This window comes from Macrotis lagotis, chromosome X (assembly GCF_037893015.1).
Source record: "Macrotis lagotis isolate mMagLag1 chromosome X, bilby.v1.9.chrom.fasta, whole genome shotgun sequence".
Lineage (NCBI taxonomy): Eukaryota > Metazoa > Chordata > Mammalia > Peramelemorphia > Peramelidae > Macrotis > Macrotis lagotis.
This window is the reverse complement of record NC_133666.1, coordinates 88,002,998-88,019,067: the sequence shown is the minus strand read 5'-3', so window position 1 is coordinate 88,019,067 and position 16,070 is coordinate 88,002,998. Positions and strand designations below refer to the sequence as shown.

The window sequence follows — 16,070 nt, the reverse complement described above, 5'->3', positions numbered from 1 at the left end:
AGTTTATCAGATTCCAAAATGAGTAGAAATCCTGACTCTACACAAATGTCATAATTTACCAAGCTTGTAAAAGTCAAGGTCCATAGTCAATAATTTAGATTTGATTCATTGAAGGAACACAGATGCCTCAGAGAGGAAGGGTCTAAATTAGTAAAATGGTCTTTACTTGCTTGCAATTGGACAAAACATGAGCAACAGGATGATAAAGAATGGGATGAGAGGTGATGATGATGTTTGTCCTTCATTCTTGAAGAAGACCATGACATCAGGGAGGTGAGGCTATAGCATGCAGGTGAATTGGATTTGAGTAAGAGGAAGGGGGAGTTTTGCTAAGTCACATGTCTCACTTTCTCCTCCAGAGCCATCTGGGTCCAGTGGCCAGATATGAATCAGGATGATTGGAGATGGCCTTGAATGTGAGGCAAACAAGGTTAAGTGACTTGCCCAAGATCACACAGCTAGAAAGAGTTAAGAGTCTGAGGCTGAATTCGAATTCCCATCTTCTTGACTCCAAGACCAGTGCTCTATCCCTAGCTGTCCTTAGAGAGGGAGATGGGGAGGGGTGAATCTCACAGACAGCTCAAGATTCATCATTTCCTAAGAAGGATCAGTTGACTGTGAATTTTGTGTTCCTTCAATCTTTTTTTTTAGGTTTTTGCAAGGCAAACGGGGTTAAATTAGCTTGCCCAAGGCCACACAGCTAGGTAATTATTAAGTGTCTAAGACCGGATTTGAACCCAAGTACTCCTGACTCCAGGGCTGGTGCTTTATCCACTGTGCCACCTAGCCTCCCCCCTCCTTCAATCTTTAAAGAAAGAAAAGAGGGCAGCTAGGTGGTAGAGTGGATAGAGCACTGGCTCAGGAGGATCTGAGTTCAAATTTGACTTCAGACATGTAATAATTAATCTTGTTATGTGACCTCGGCCAAGTCACTTAACCCTATTGCCTTGCAAAAAGTAAACAAAAAAAGGAGGAAAAATCAATAATGGGGTTGCCCAGTGGTACTCCAGTCACTTCTGGACATTCTGAATAGAAGGAGGAACAATGCAGGTACACATGATGAAGGATTATGAGGGGCTTCTCACTATTCTAATTATGCCTGCTCCTTGAAGCAGCTATATTCCAGGTCAGGTGATGCCACTGATAAAGAATAAGTCATGCTTGAAAAAGTCTGATCTCATTTTGGAAGTGTAAAACAAACTGGGAACACATATTCCATCTGCTTTGTTCCCTAGCTCTATGGTGCCTATCACCATAGTAACAAGGCACAAAAATGGAACAGTAGGCTAGATATGCCCCCACAAAAGCTACAAGGGAAAAAAAGTGAGTCGAAAGCCATCTCTAATCAAGTAGTAAAAGGACTGAAGCTAGTTGATTCAAATTTTAGAAGTTTTAGGAGCACTAAGAGGGAAGTTTGGATGAAAAGTCAATTCAGTTAAAATATTTAAGTACAAGAAACTTGGTTTGGTACTGGAGATTCAAAAACAAAAACAAAGTAGTCTCTGCCTTCAGGGATCCAATCTTCTACAGGGGCACATAAAATATAACCCTCTACATATATATTTGTACATATATAATTATGAATATACATAGCTATGTGTGCTTATATAGTCTAGGTATTTGCACATAAATATAGATGTATCATTGTATATCCTTATAGACACATGTCTGTATGTGTACATTATATATTATTTATATCTACATACACATTTAAACACAAGTAAATATTATTTAAGCAAGGAGAAAACATTAACTGAAGCAAAAAAGGCTGGTAATGGGAGGGAAAGGAATCAGTAAAAACTAGAAAAGGAAATGGCACTGAGATGAATGTCAGAAAAGATAAGGGACTTAAGGGACAGGGGCCAAAGAGGAGTGTATTTTGGGCACCTAAGGAAAGCAGGGAGGTAGAAGATAAAACAAACTCAATTAAAACCAGGGACATAGTGTAACAGAAGCCACAGATTTAGGATGCAGATGCGTCATCTATAGCTTTATATGTAACCAATGAAGGAATTTGTTTTTCTTTCTGATGCATATTTATTGCAAGGATTTTGTTTTTCTTTTCTTTTTTTAATGGAGTAGGGGGAAGGAAAGAGAAAACAGATTTCTATTACATAACAACTTCAAAAATAAAGAGGTGGGGCACTATGGGTGAGGAATGGTGTATGCACTTTCACATGGAAGCCACTACTGTTAATTTTACTTGTTTTACTTTGTTACAAGAGATATTTGAGTAAAGGAGGGGTAATCTGTAAATGTTTATAATGCACAACAAAACATACCAAGTAAATTTTTTAAAAAGTTATAAGACTAGAGAAGTAGGTTCGAATCAGATTGTGGATAATTTCTTTTTCTAATTTTATTTATTTGAAGCAATGGGGTTAAGTGACTTGCCCAAGGTCACATAGCTAGGTAATTAATGTCTGAGGTTGAATTTAAACTCAGGTCCACTCTGACTCCAGGGCCAGTGCTCTATCCACTGTGCCAGCTAGCTTCTCCCTGTGGATAATTTTAAATGTCAGATAAACACTTGTAAATTAGCTTAGATTAAATAAGGGTTATGCTGAAGGCAAACAAGAAAGTGACTTATTTGGAAAACTGTGTTGAAACTATCCTTCCAAATTCACTAAATTGCCATTTAGTGGCACTATTTCTGAACCTATAACCCAACAGAGATGAAAAAGAAAGAGGAAGGGGATTCATTTACACAAAAATCTTTATAGTTGTTATTTTTGTTACAAAAAAGATCTAGAAACAAAGGGGCTGCTATTGGGCAATGAATGAGAAAATCATAGTAACTAAATAAAAAAGTATATTATTACTCCATAAGAAATTATGAAGAGGGGCGGCTAGGTGGCGCAGTGGATAAAGCACTGCCTCTGGAGTCAGGAGTACCTGGGTTCAAATCCGGTCTCAGACACTAAAATAATTACCTAGCTGTGTGACCTTGGGCAAGCCACTTAACCCTGTTTGCCTTGCAAAAACCTAAATAAAAAAAAAAGAAAGAAATTATGAAGAGAGTTCAGCTGGGAAGATTTCTATGAACTGATGCACAATGAAAGAAATAGAATCTAGAAAACAATGAGCAAAATAACAATACAGAAAAACAACCAACTCTGAAAGCCCTAGGAACTCAGATACTATATAGTCAATGATCAAAAACCATTAATTAATTGCTTATACCCTGCTATCAAAAAGCAAAAAAAGAGTCCCTGCTTTCAAGGATATATCATAGTGTTACTGGGGAAGACAACAGATAAAAAAGCAAGTTGACATGGGGCAGGGGGGATAAAAATCCTGCAGCTGAGTTGGGAAATGATCCTTCCTTAAATAGTGGAGGATCTGGGAGAAGCTCTCCAATGCCTAGGCTCCATCATCTCCAATCAGGCAGAGGGAAGAATGGAGAGAGCCCAGGGGTAGGGGATGCTGAGGAGGTGTTAGACTCACAGAGATGCGTTTCTGGGGATTAGGAAGTTCAGGAGAAGAGCCAGTGAGAAATGACAATTAAAAATGACTAAAATTCTAAGGTCCCAAGAGAAAACATACTACCCATACTTCTTGTCAAAAATGTTCAAGGTACAGAACAAGTCATATTTTGGGACATGGTCAGTGAGGGGATTTGTTTTGATTGACTATGCTTGCTCATAAGGGTTTTCTCTTTTTTTTTTCTTTTTTCTTTTCCCAGTGGTTTGGGAGTGAGAAGGAAAAAGAGAGATCTCTATAAGGACACTATAAATGGAAAGAAAAGAAAGAAAATAGGGTCATTGAAGCATTATTTCAACTTATTAAGGGATTGGGGTTAAGTGACTTGCCCAAGGTCACACAACTAGGTAGTTATTAAGGATCTGAAGCTGGATTTGAACTCAAGCCCCACCCCCCACTCCAGGGCCGGTGCTCCACCCACCACTCCACCTAGCTGCCCCCTCATTGAAGCATTTTTAAATGCACAAAAGGGAACAAGAGGTCAGAGGAACCACAGACAAGCATGCCAGCTTAGATAACTATGGGTTAAATTAATTATACACTTAAAAACTGTTTTGTATATAGCTAAAATTTGCAATTGCATGCATAATCAATCCTCTTTTTTAATATATATATATAGAGAGAGAATTGCTCATTTTAGTTGGTATTAATTTCAGAATAAAATTAAAAATAATGTGGATTGCAAAAAAGGAAAACAAGGAAGGGATCATTTAAGAAGTCCCTGGGGGCAGCTAGATGGCATAGTGGGTAAGAGCACCAGCCTTGGAGTCAGGAGGGCCTGAGTTCAAATCCAGCCTCAGACACTTAATAATTGCCTAGCTGTGTGACCCTGGGCAAGTCACTCAACCCCATTGCCTTAAATAAAGAAAAATTTAGAAAAATAAATAAATAAAAAGTCCCTGAAATAGTCTAGACAAAAGATAAGTATCTGAAGCAAATGAAAAGAGAGAAAAGGGAAAATATGGGAGATGTTTTTAAGTGTAAATGAGAAAACCTGGCAATTGATTAATGGAAAAGGTGAAGGCCAAAAGGGGAAGGTTCCTGGATGACACCAAGGTTATTAACTAACTTGAGGAGTTTGAATGATGATAGTATCATAAACAGAAACAGCAAAGTTTAAGAGATTTGGATTGAAAGGGTGCAATCAGAGCTGGCTTTTATTTTGCATCCCAAGTGCTGAATTCATTTTATTGGTTATTCTTTCTTTGTTCGCCTTATTGAAGTTACAAGCAGTAGTGAGGGCAGCTTATGACAGGATATCAATTCACATAAAACAGCAACATAGAAATCTGAATCTGCTTTTCTTTTAAAATGACATCAGTGTTCAATTGTTCAAGGCTACACTGATAACTCCAATCCTTTAATCAAATCTACATTGGTCCTGATTTGCATCAGCTGGTATAAGAGGCAAGGCAGAGTGGGGTCACTTAGCTTATGAAGTGGACAAGGGCATGTTTTCTTAAGAAAGGCCTGGTTCTAACTGGATTCCTCAGAATGTAAACTTTTTATCCACTTTTGTTGAACATGTGCCTCAGCATTAAAAAGAAATGACTACTGCTTGGAATTTTTTACTTTTGCAGAATTAAATACTAAAGGAAGTGTGCTTGGGAAGATAAATAGATATAATGAATGCTTTCTTGAAGTTAACAAATTTATCTTCCAAGTATTATTTTTGCATTAAAATGTGCATATTCCATCCAAGAGGAAATCAGCTGGGGCTGAGGGGTTAGGGGAATGACCTCTTATTGCATTCTCAGATGTAAGCCACTGAAACTGAGAAACGTGCCCCTCATCTCTAGTACCTTCAAGGCTCTCATGCACCTAGAGTCCGTGCAGAGTAAGCATCCTGTTGGCAAAGCTATCAGTCATTCTCTGTTCTCTTAAAAAGAAATTAACTGTGGGACTGGCTCTGTGGAAGAAATAGAGAAGGACAACTTTCTCTCACCCCCCTTCAAGATTTGTCGAATACCACCATTTCTTTTCCACTATTTCTTCCTCTTCCCCACTTAGTTCTTTGGTCACTTTTCCCCTGAAAACATTGAAAACATTTGGGAACCAAATGACAATTGACTATACTGATACCTGTAATGTCTTACTTAGTAACTAGGAAAAAGAATTGGGTTAGCTACATATGAATTATAGATTGTTTTCTATTCTGAACAGAGTAAAATGGATCCACAAGAAAAGGGGGCAAAAGCTCTCTGCCAGTCTTTCCTAAATTATTTTGGCCAAGGAACACTACTGGACTTGAAATATTTTTTATAGAATTCATACTGCTGGTCTGAGAAGGCTGGGAGTAGGGAATGTCCCCTAAGATAAATGGGGAAGCCAGGAAAATTTTTGTCCAAGACAAAGGAAAATAAGTGAATTTTCAAACTAAAAAAAGAGACTACATACTATTTTGTACTCTACACATCGTTTCTGACTTAAAAAATCTAGATGCTGAAAAGAAAATGTTGCCAATGTTGAAATTCTCCCACAGACCCTTCATTCATAAGATATCAAACACCAGGGATCCATAGGACACGCTCTGGGAAATGTGCCTCTACAAAAACTTGCTTTTTTAAGCCACCTATGTCTGGCAAGACTTAGTATGGGATGACTCCCAGGCTCACTGACCTTGGTAGCTCTAAAGTAAAACATTTCACATTTTGCCACTAATAAATATAAAAAGGGGAAAGTGTTGTTGTATACATATGGGGAGGCAGGGAATGAGAGAGGTGGTATAAATGTATAAATTGGAGATGAGTATTCTCATATAGGAAATAAAGAGGCAAATTTTTTTTTTTAGCTTTTTGCAAGGCAAATAGGGTTAAGTGGCTTGCCTAAGGCCACACTGCTAGGTAATTATTAAGTGTCTGAGACTGGATTTGAACCCAGGTACTCCTGACTGCAGGGTCTACACTTTATCCACTGCACCACCTAGCCACTTTTTTTTTTTTTTTTTTTTTTTTTTTTTTTTTAGGGAGGCAAAATCTTCTAACAGAATCTCTTAGCCTTTTTTGTGTCATAAATACCTTTAACAGGCAGGTGAATTCTATGGGTTTCACCCAACCCAGAATTAAGTTTTTAAATGAATAAACTACTTAAAACTTACAAAGAAAATCAATTATAATCTGAAATAGTTATCACAATAGTCTTTACCTTGAACTACTATAAGATTCGCTTGACATTTCAGTTAATCCAGGAGGCTTTTCCCATTTCTTCCATCTTCTTATACTTTCTTTTCTGAGATTACTTTCCATTTACTCTCTCTGTCCTGTCTCTAGTTGTTTACTTGTCTTTCTTTCCCAATAAAATGTAAGCTCCCTGGGGGGTAGGGACTGTGATATCTGCATTTAAAACTTGGCTTTAGGTGTTTCTTAACTAGCTAGAAGAATTTTACAATGACTATTTAAGCTGAATAGATCAATGTGAGTAAATTTTTAATTAGTTCTGCAAATTCAATTATAGTTTAATTTAAAAAAGTAACCCAAAACAGTAAATCCACAGACTCTAGGTAAGAAAGCCATTTGTTTGCCATTCCTAGTAGTTCTAGAGTGATAATTCTTCCTTTCCTGCTCCGAGTCTATCCCTGTTCAATCTCATCCAATGTGCTGCTCCCCAAGACCCTTTTGAATAAATAAATGAAAAATAAATGAGAAATGAGAGCCAAGAAATAATGAACCTAGCATTCAAATCTCCTTTCCTCCATAATTTGGCTAAAACCAACATTTCTAGATTTCTCATCTAAACAACTTCTATATTCCAAATTGGATCACTACTACACCACCTCCTTCCTCATCTTTCTCTTTCCTATTTCCTTTTCTTTACTTACATGTGTCTTCCTAAATGCCTAAAACGAACTTCTTCCTTTCCTCTACATATGTGAGCCAATTAGTTGGCCCAGTGGCTAGAGTAATGGACTTCGGGTAAAGGAAACCTGAGCTCATGTGCCAGTCCCTCATACTTGCTGACTATGTGACTCTGGCTATGTTAGGTGCCTGCTGGTTAAATTATACATTATTCCTTACCTATATTTTATTCAGGCGAACCCTGAGACAAAGATGGCAAGTTCTCTATTTCACAGAAAACAAGTGCTTTAACTACCCCTCCTTGTCCCTGGTTTCCCCTAACTCAAGTAGCCAATCAAGCAGGTACTCACTCCCTCAGGCTTGTACTGCCATACAATGCTACTAATCAGCAGTCTCTTATAATCAAGCTGGTGTTTACTCCCTCAGGCTAGTACTGCCCTCACTTAAATTCTTGTTAAGACTTTCCTTATCTAAAATGATAATATTGATAGGCATTCCTCTTAAGGTTGTTGTATCAATCAGATGACATTTGTAAAGTGTTTTGTGAAAAAATAGGCTAGCTCTTCTCTACAGACATCCATGATGCCTCCTTTTGCTTAGCCAAGTCTGGAGAAGATAATCACTGGAAAAGTTAACCACCAAGTGCCCAAATTTTTTCTTTTGACATAAGAAAATTTGTCTTATGGGCATGAAGAGGCTAGTAATGGCATAGGTCCTTATAGCTTTTAATATTTTAAGTAGCTAAACTTTTCTGATGCTACTACTGTGTTATTTGGAACTCAGGGAGCAGGAGAAACGAAGCAAGGTGGGGGAAGAAAATTTTTTGCTGGGGTAACTGTCATTTACATATTTAACTTTAAAACAAGATTCTTCCAAATTAAATGTGGCTTCTGCTCCATAAATTTTCCCTTATTTTCCATTCTTCTAATTTCTCTTCTGCTATTGCCTTTCTCCTCGATTTGAACTCAGGTACTACTTACTCCAGAGCCAGTACTTTATCCACTGCCCAACTTTTTTAACTAGGTAAGCAGTCAGTCATTTGAGCCTCAATTTCCCCAACTATAGAATGAGTACTAAGATGCTCCAGCTGGTCCATTCCAGCACTAAATATTCTAATCATCTTTTGATCCTGATGTCTGCCTGCTGCTAATCAGAGGATTAAGGGATTTTTGAGTTTAAAGCATCTGGGATCTTTTAGTTCGACCCCCTCATTTACAGATGAGAAAATTGAGACTTAAGTCCTTTCTTTCCTGTGCTCTGCCAACTTTTTCTGGTGATAACTAGTGTCCTTTACAAGCACGTTCACTTCCTGAACACTCAACTATAATACAATTCTACTGACTTTTTTTTTAATCTATGCATGTTACAATTACCTCTTCCTCATCTCGACTTTCTCCAGCACAGTTTAAATATATTGAGGGTTGGCATAAGAAATTGAATGGGAATTTTAGGGGAGTTTTGTGGAAGTTTCAGATGACATGTGAAGGCCAGCAAATGATACAGAATAAACATTTAGAAACCTAGAAATACATAAAGTTTATGTGTAGTATTGTAGTATTGTTTTATCTTTTGCTATCATAAATATTCCCCAATTTTACAATAACATACAGGTAAACACCCCAAAAAGATAAAGAAAAAATCAGAATTCTCTAGTATAAAGCAGGGGGACAAAAACTTTTTATGTGGATTATCCAGATACTGGGGGGGGGGGCACTTTGATGTATTTTATTTTCTTATAGCCTCATGAGAAAAGTAAGACAAATAATCCCCAACTGCATTATGTAAAGAATTGTTATTGCAAATAATGGAACTTACCTAGTTATATGTGAGCATGCATATGCGCTTTTAAACAAAGCTTATGGTAACTGGAAAGCTGTGGGAGCCTAGGAAGAATGGCACTAGTTGGAATGTGCCTAAAGGCAGGTAGATTAGTGGCAAAGAGAAGGAAAAGTTTGCTAAAATCCAACCCTGTAGAAGAATTAATAAGGTCAAGATTTAGAGCTCAAAGGGACCTTAGAAGACAAGTCTAATTTGCTTTTGGTGTCAGGTTCTCATTTTACAGATGAGGAAATTGAGGCACACATAAGCTAAAACAAATGTCCAGAGTCACACAAATAGCCAGTGTATATATTAAGGTAGCATTTGAACTCAGATTAACTTGAAAGTTCAATGTCCTAAGCACTATGCCATGCTGCCAGAAAAAGAAGGAAATTCTCTTCCTCTTCCTGATTATACCCCATGTTCCTTAGCTCTGAAGATTCAGAATCCAAATGAGTAGTGTCAACATAGCATAGTTCATTATTTCTAAACTCTCCAATTTTATCTGTGTGTATGCACTCTCCACTGGTAATGATGACAGCCAGTCCAACTCTGTAGGGTCTCTGTAGAAATCTAGGGCTAAGAGGTGCTGGGTTCAAGTCTCATTTTTGCCACTAACTAGCTATGTGGCCTTGGGTACCTTCTGGAGGTTTCAATTTTTTATTCGCAAAATGAACAAAATGGTTGGTCTATATCAGAGATTTCAAACATACCTACGGGTAACCTACGACACTTCCCAGTGCTTGCAGCATCAGATAAAAATATAAGGAAATATCCAATTAAATAAATAAAAATGTTGCAATTTGCAACTAAGTAAATATGGGGCCCACAAGAATCTTTCAGTAAAAAATAATAGCCCTACTTGAGTTTGAAACTACTGTTCTAAATGATTTATAAAATTACATCTATCTTAAAATCTTTTTTCTATGTAGCTAAAAAACAATCCTTCTGAAGCCATCTTTCTGGTTATGAACCTTTGCAAATTTAGCTCTTCTCAAACTCAAAGTTCAAGCATATTATAGATTAAATGGACTTTTGTGGGATTAGTCTAAATTTAACCATCTTTTACAATATTATTTATGGGAATAGGTGGGGAACATACTTTTTGAAATCCAAACAATTAGAATAAAAAGATTTTTTGGTAATCCTACCCATTCACAAATTGGAGATTTAACCTAATGCATTTGCAAACATATACAAATATACACAGAATAAAACTACAAATAAAAGTTTCTAAAAGTGGGTAAAAGATGAAGTATTATATAATTCTGAGAAGAGGTCATTTCTAGCTGGGATGACATTTTTTATTTATGGATTTTTGAAAAGTTAAATAGAAGGAAACATTATTTATTTCAGAATAAGCAAAAGAAACCACTTAAAAGTGGGGGAGTGAAAACATCTTGAATACAAGTAGAGCTAAGAAACAGATGGAGTGATTTGGGGGGGGGGGAGGTAAAGCATGCCATATTTAACCAGTAGCAGAAGATTTACATAAGACACTTGTAGGTGATTAGAATGGGAAGGGTAGGTTGAGACAAGATTATAGCAGTCCGTTGTCGTCCCCCCCCCCCCCCCCCCCCCCCCCCCGGTTGCTTCATTTCTCCTGCTCCCTTGTAAAGCTAAGAAATATGAACCTCTATTCTCTGGGATAAGGGAAGGGATGAATGTCAAGAAAGTGAAGACAATAACTTAAAAGCCATTCCTAGAAGAGACTGAAAGATGAAGAAAATGGAGCAAGAAGACCAATTATGAGGTTAAGTCAAGGAAATTATAAACTTTATTCCAGTTATTCCAAGGGAAGGTCTTTGGAGTCTGCCATAATTCTTTTGAATATCCTGCATGATAGTAAATCATTCTTTGACTTTTTTTTTGCAAAATTGGATGAATATCATCAATCTAGAAAATTTCTTTTTGGTTCAAAAGTGGGGGCAGTGACTATAAATAAGATCATTTTATTCTGGAATAACTTGCCAAATCTTTCTGGAGACTATTCTTAATGAAGAATTGTTAAAAGTAGTTAAAGCAGCATCAAAGGAAATGTATAGACTTCCCAAATGAACATTTGAAAGACAATACTCTTTTGGCTCCCTACATGCTTGGTTGGTTATTTAAATAATCTCATTACTTTATAGCTATTCTCAATAGAATCAGACAATGTTATGTTGTGAATACAACATGAGACCTGAGAGTCAGGAAGAGCTGGGTTCCAACAATCTCCATCTCTGAGTCTTATTATTTGTAAAGTATCTGTAAAGAAGTTAAAACAAATCCAGTTTTGAGCTACTGCAGATTTTCTCAAAGGAGATCATGTGTGTATAGTATTCATGTATGAGTATCTTTGTGTCTTTGTGTGTATGTGTGTGTGTGTGTGAGAGAGAGAGAGAGAGACAGAGACAGAGAGACAGAGACAGAGACAGAGACAGACAGAAAAAAGAGAGAGGAGAGAGGGAATGGAGAAAGAAGAAATCACTAGGCTTCATGAGTATATTTAGGCAGATTTTGCCTACAATAACAATAATGATAATAACAATGGTTGTCCTTCATTTTTGAAGAAGACTATGACATTAGAGAGGTGATGTTATGACAAGCAAGTGAACTGGGTTGAAATGAGGGGGTGATGTGCTGACCACTCCCACATTCTCCTCCAGAACCATCTGGGTCCAGTGGCCATACTGGATGATTGCAGATGATTCTAGATGTAAGGCAATTGGGGTTAAGTGACTTGTCCAAGGTCACACAGCTAGTAAATATCAAGTGTCCGAGGCCGGATTCAAACTCCCTTCCTCCAGACACCAAGTCAGTGCTCTATCCATAAGGGAGGAAAGGATTTACTTTAGCCCTAGGCAAAAGGCAGCTTAATGACTGGAGAACCACAATCCAAACTTCCACAATAGCCACTTACCCTATTCAGTACTCAAAGAATCTCTCTGATGAAGGTGGGGCAAGGAGGCACTTTCCCATCAGGCAGAAGAAGAGGTTGAGCCCAGTGATTAGGCCAATTTAAAATATACAGTTCAGGTCAGCACAAGTAGGCAAGGGAGAAGAGCATTAAGAAGGCAGAAAGAAGTATAGAAAGAGACTTAATAACCAAGAACCTGAGTGGATTTTAAAATTTTGCCTAAGGACAAGCAGCTGGAAGAAGTGAAGGTTCTCTAAAGATGTAAATGGCTCTGAGTTGGTCGAGGTACTGGTACTGGATGATGGCTACTTCTTTGGCTACTTGTTGCCTGCCAATCCCTGAGAACCCACTTCTTCTTTTGATGCTAGGAGACCATAGTCACAGTCTAATATCTGAAAGCAATCAGGTGGCAAAGGGGATAAACCAAACCAAGTGAAAATCTGGGGCTCATGTAATCTGCACAAAATGGAATGTCCAGGTTGGTAGGATTATAGGGTGTTAAAGTTGAATACTTATATTAAGTCTGGAAAAGTGGGGTGGTACCAGGTAATAAAGGATTTTAAATGTCAGAAAGAAGTCTGATGTAAATTAAGATGACCACTTTGGCAGCTGTGTAGAACCACACTATATCTGATAAAACAAGGGTCAGTGAGAAAAATTAGGAGACTGTAGTAAAAGTCAGGTGAGAGGACAAAGGTCTAAACTACTTGTTTGTATCTGATGCTGGGAGTAGAGCTTCTGCTCTGCAGGCAGATTTGCATTCAGTCTGTCTCTGACATTCCAGTCAAAATGACCTTGGAGAAAGTCACTTAACCTGATTGAGCTTCAGTCACCCCATTAATAAAATGAGGAGGGTGAATTAGATATGGCCTCTGAGGTCCATTCCATCTCTAGATCCAGCTTCCCAGTATCTTTTGACAACTGACTGGGGGTGGAAAGGGAGGAAAAGGGAGGCAGAATTTGAGGTGAGGAAACTGGGCCAAGTCAGTGACTATTTATTCAGCACTAGCTATTGAGGATGCTTGAAAAGAGAAATATGGTCCCTGTCCTCAAGAGGCTTCCAGTCCAATGGGGTAGATAACATAAAAAGACAACTATGTAAATAAAGGAAATATACAAGTTAAATAATAAATCTCTATACAGGAGTAGAGTTGGGTTGGGGTGGAGATACAGTACTTAAAAATGGGAGTTTCTTCATATAGCACACTTTGTAAAATCTGAGACTTCTCTAGAAGTCTGAGACTTCTCTAGCCTACTTCAATTTTGGCAGGGGAAAGTTCTAAATTCAGTCTGTGGGACTGTCCTGTATGCCTCAGTTGGGGAAACACATATATGTGAAAGGGGTTGGAAACAACCTCAAAGAAACTTACAGTAAGAATGTTTTCATTTTTAATTCTATGTGTTTCTTCAATGGGTACATATGCTAAAGGGAGACTGGGAAAGGGAAAATAGGTGATGGAATCATTTTGTAAGAAACCAGATATATATACATATACATACATATATATATATACATATATATATATATATATATATATATATATGTACCAGGGAGTGTGATTGAAATGGCCTTTTGTCTTTAATTATTTGAAAAAGGGGTAAACATTATCTCTAGAACCATATCAAGAAATATACATCCTTGATGCCCCTGATGACACATTTTAATGGGACAGAAGAACAGAAAGCATCAGAGAAGCTTCTTTTTAGATATGCCAACATTTAAATGTGGAGTTTCAACAATCAAAAAGCATTGTTCATTTCAGATCAGTACTATATTAACAGGAGACCTTAGTTATCAATATAATTTAGTGTCTCTCTGCTGCTGGTGGAACAGGAAGGTTTTTTCCTTATGGTTTAGTGCCCTTCTTTTGAGAATGGCACTTGCCAGGACACAAATGAAGAATCCCCTCCCTTTTAAAAGGCAACTAGTCAACTACAATCTATCAATAAAATGTGATCATGAATATTCATCTCAAGGATGGACATTTAATAATGTCTTTTCAATTCTAGAAACAGTCTTGGTTTTCACCAGCTACAGAGTTTGAGGCTAATTTGTAAGCAGTTATCTTGAATGATAGTAAACTACAGAAAGTAGTTAAGAGGAGATTGATTGTTAGGGGTCCCACAGTTCAATAAGCCCCACATTTGTGTTCCTATGATGACTGAACTAGCTTGCCCTTTAGCTAGTATAAATTTAAGCTCCCACAGAACACATTGAAAGCCTTGAATCACCCATAGATAACTGGTAAGGGATCAGCTGTCACCTTCTTCTCAGTGGAATGAATGGTCCAGAGGGCAGAACTGGACTTCAAGGATTCTAGCAAAGGTCCATTCAGCAACCAAAATGCAAACTGATCAGTTTTCACTTGGAGTGTCCCCCGTGTAAAGGGCTGCTTTTAGAACAATTAGTTGTCTTTGTGATATCCCCTACTTATATTTCTGTGAAACTGAAGTGGCAGACCAGGGGTGATGGCAGAAGGGCAAAATTTGCTTTGGAACACTGGAATATTTCTCTTTTTTCCCCTTTTTTTCGGTTTTTGCAAGGCAATGGGGTTAAGTGGCTTGTCCAAGGCCACACAGCTAGATAATTATTAAGTGTCAGATTTGAACTCAGGTACTCCTGTCTCCAGGGAAGATGCTCTATCCACTGTGCCACCTAGCCACCCCACACTGGAATATTTCAATCTTGTTCTTAGAATATACTGAATAAATTGTCCATTTTGGTTTGAAAGCATATAAGCTCAGTATTTCTTACAAGTACTAGCTTTTAGGACACACTTTTAAAATACTTTAAAAAGGACAATAAATCCATGAAAGTAAAGGGTTTTTGTTTTTTGAAAAATGTTCCAGATCCTTAGGCAGGGGAATAAAAAAAAGCTTGCTTTCATGGATCAATGTTCTAGCTCCTTAGAAAGGGGAATGATTCCATGAAAATGAACTGTTTTTTTTTAACATTCTAATTCCTTAGAAAGGGGAATGAGTCCATGAAAAGCTTTTTTAGAATGTTCTAGAGTTCCTTAGAAAGAGGAATGAATCCATGAAAACCTTTTTTTTGTGTGTGAAAAATATTCTAGTTCTTTAGGAGAATGAATCCAAGAAAGTAAATTTTTTTTGTTATTGAAAATGTTCTAGGTCCTTTTTTTTTTGGAAGTTCCTTTTTTACACAGTCAAATACAAGTATCATGTGAACCTACAATCAACTTCTGGACTTCAGGAAGTCAGATGGGGACACAAGGGCAGGGGGCCAACACCAAGCCTTTCCCCCTGACCCCGGGCATCTGCTTGCAGCAACACTTCAGTGGAAGGGATTTGGGGAGGGCACCCCGGGAATGGACGAGGCCCCCCTAGCAATCACAGAGGTTGAATGTATTAAGTAGCGGGTGGCTGCACCATAGGGTCACCCACACGCCACCCACTCACATTAAAACAATAAGCTCACCCATTTGCAGGGGCCCATTAAGCCCCAGAGCAGAAGCTGGTTTTCTACCAGCCAGGAGCTGGGCGGGGTCTGGAGAGCGAAGCCACACCTGGGCAGCGTGCCCCGCGGCGCGGCGCGGCGCTCACCTGAGCCGCCCCAAGGGGCCACGGCGGCGGGGTGCAGCTCCGGAGCCCCCCGAGTCGAGGGGAAGGCCTGCGCCCCAGCACCGGGGTTTGGGGGGCTAACAAACCGCTCCGGTCCTCCAACGGGAGCCCCCCCCCCCCACGCCAGCGTCCTAAGAGGCGGGGCCCTCCTTTCCCCAGAGGGGAGGGGGCCTCCAGCCCGGCGTCCCCGGCTGGAGCGGGGCTGGTGGGAGGGGCGCAGCCAGGTGGGAGCCCTGCAGAGAGCACCATGGCCGGCCAGCCCAGCCACCTGCTGCTCCTGCTCCTTGCCGCAGCCCCGGCCCGGCCCGCGCCCACTGCCCTTGTCCTCCACATGCTCCTCTCCCTGCACACACTTCGATTTCCTTTGGCTGCATCCTTCTTTCACCTTCTCTCTTGCTCAGTGCCTCATTGCCTCCAGCTCTCTCCAGAAATCCATTAGAAGCATAATCCCAAATCTCCAACCATTTCTCTCTGGAATTCACGACATTGAACTT

General features: G+C 38.9%; 1 pseudogene; it reads right to left on the bottom strand.

Annotated features, from left to right (window-relative positions):
* LOC141498744 (volume-regulated anion channel subunit LRRC8B-like) overlaps positions 1–15,825 on the bottom strand; it is a 51,157-nt pseudogene extending 35,332 nt beyond the window's left edge.
* Between the last annotated feature and the right edge of the window lie 245 nt (positions 15,826–16,070).